Source organism: Myotis lucifugus, unplaced genomic scaffold (genome assembly GCF_000147115.1).
Source record: "Myotis lucifugus unplaced genomic scaffold, Myoluc2.0 scaffold_260, whole genome shotgun sequence".
Lineage (NCBI taxonomy): Eukaryota > Metazoa > Chordata > Mammalia > Chiroptera > Vespertilionidae > Myotis > Myotis lucifugus.
In genome coordinates this window covers 87,197-89,585 of record NW_005871308.1, presented here as the reverse complement: position 1 = coordinate 89,585, position 2,389 = coordinate 87,197, and positions in this window count along the sequence as shown.

Genomic DNA, 2,389 nt, shown 5'->3' with positions numbered 1-2,389 from the left:
GGGGGGGGGGGGGTTGCGCCCTGCCTCTGACCCCAGGGAGGCTGGCTGCCCCAGTCCTAGCCCTTGCCACTGTTTATCTGGCTGTCTTTGTACATGAAGCTCTCTCTGAGAGTTCCCTGAGGGCAGCGGCTGGGCAGGATACATCTGGGCCCCCCGCGCCCAGCCTAGGGTCTGGGCCACAGCAGGCATCGTTCAGTGATCCCTGAATTGAAGCATTGATGTCTGCTGGGGGAGGGCCCTTTGGTGAGTGCTACAAAGAGGGGTCTATAAGTCAGCTCTGCCAGATGTCCAACTGCTTTCTCTCCTCTGATGGGGTCTGCTCCTCTAAGAATGGAGACAGTCTCTCAAGGGCTCTAGCTGAAAGGACAGCATGCTGCGAAGGAAAAGACTGCCCACTGGTCCTGTAGCAGCCCAATGCCACCCCCTTCAGGAAGCCCTCCCTGGCTGCCCGCCTGTCAGGACACTGCTGGGGCACCCTGCTGCGGGCAGCACAGACAGTCTGTCTCTCTGTCCATCGTCTTTGTGTGACCTGGAAGGTCACTGGCCAAGCTGCAAGTTCTTAAAAGACAGAAGCCAGCTCTGATCAGCCTAGCTCTCTGGTATCTATTTCGTGCCTCTGATTCATGAAGACCCAATGACACTGAATTTGAGACACACCCCAACCCTCCATCACTACCACGTGGTGTTAGGCTCTTCCCCCACACCTAGCAGGCACAGACTCAGAGAATTACTTGTCTAAAGAGTGGGTTTTGACCGGCTGGTATGGCCCAGTGGTTGAGCATTGATGGTCATGGTTCGGTTCCCAGTTAGGGCATATGCCCAGGTTTCTGGCTCGATCCCCAGTAGGGGGCATGCAGGAGGCAGCCGATCAATGATTCTTATCATTGATGTTTTTATCTCTCTCTCCCTTTCTCTCTGAAACCATTAAAAATATATATATTTTTTAAAAGCGGGGTTTTTTTGTTTTGTTTTGCTAAACAATTTAAAAAGGCTATTAAGTTGCATGGAAAATTGTTATATATCCCAAAATGCAATGTACAGGATGCAAGGGCAATATCTATTGCCTTACCTCCAATTATAAGCCATAAATAATTGCAAGCTGGTGGCATTTTTTTAAAGCTGGTGACATTTTACTAGGATTTGTGATTGAGGCAGGATCCCCTAGTCTCAGAAACTGGAGATCATTGAACCTATGAAATGCCCTCAAAAACATCCCTAAGAATAAAATGAACACCCTCCCCTTCCAATTCTGTTCTAAAGAGACAGATCTGGGTGAGCCCGGAGAGATAAGAGAGCCCTTCTGTCCTCCCTATTTCACTGCTGAGGCAACAGGCGCACAACGGGAAAGCAATGGCCCAAGGTCACATGGTGAGTTAGTGGCAGATTTGGGGCTGGGACCCAGGCCTGCAGGCGCCCAGTCAGCCCCTGTTGCTCTTTCAGGTTCTGGGTATCATGTGTTGGGTTCCTGACACTAATTAATCGTTTGCTTGGAGCTAGGTCGTGTGCTAAGCTTGGCATATACTATCTCATTTGATTTTCCCAATATTCCCATGAGAATGGGTCTATTATTTATACCTATTTTATTTTTAATCCTCACCTGAGGACACACTTAGAGGATGAGAGAGAGAGAGAGAGAAGAGAAGAGAAGAGAAGAGAAGAGAAGAGAAGAGAAGAGAAGAGAAGAGAAGGAAACATCGATCAGTTGTCTTCCCTACATGCCCTTACTGGGGGGAAGGGGGGGTCAAACTTGCAACCCAGGTATTTTCCCTGACGGGAATGGAACCACCAACCTTCAGTGCACAGGACGACCCTCAACCAACTGCACCACCCAGCCGGGCTATATCCACTTACAGATGAGGAAACTGAAGCTTGGGTTGTTCACAGAACTGCGAAGTAGCAGAACTGTCCGACTATACACATGTGCAGTTTGTTCTACAGGTTTGAAGCAGGTCCGAATATTTACCAAGAGCAGACAGACCTTGGCAGTAGGTGGTGCAATAGAAAGGGCGCTGGGACTGGAGCCTAGGCCGGTGCCCTGACCATGGGCAAGCCAGCTCTGGTTTTCTTCAATCAAAACCGTAGTCAAAGTCCAATTTGCTCAAAGGACAGACGTCTTTCTTCCCCTAGACGTACTATATGAAAAGTGCACCCAAATTAGGGTAAAATTGGGACCGGATGGCTGTGCTGCACAGTGGATCCTGGACAGGGGGTCTGCCAGCAAGTTTACGAGGGTTTTCCCTAAGCGCCTCCTCGCCCACAGCCTCACCTGGGCACCTCGACAGAAAGAGACCACGCATTGGACAGACATCAGACCGCGAGCTGGACGCGGTCTGCATCCGAGCATCCCCCGCCCTTAATGGCCGAGGGAAGCACCCGCACCCACCCTCCA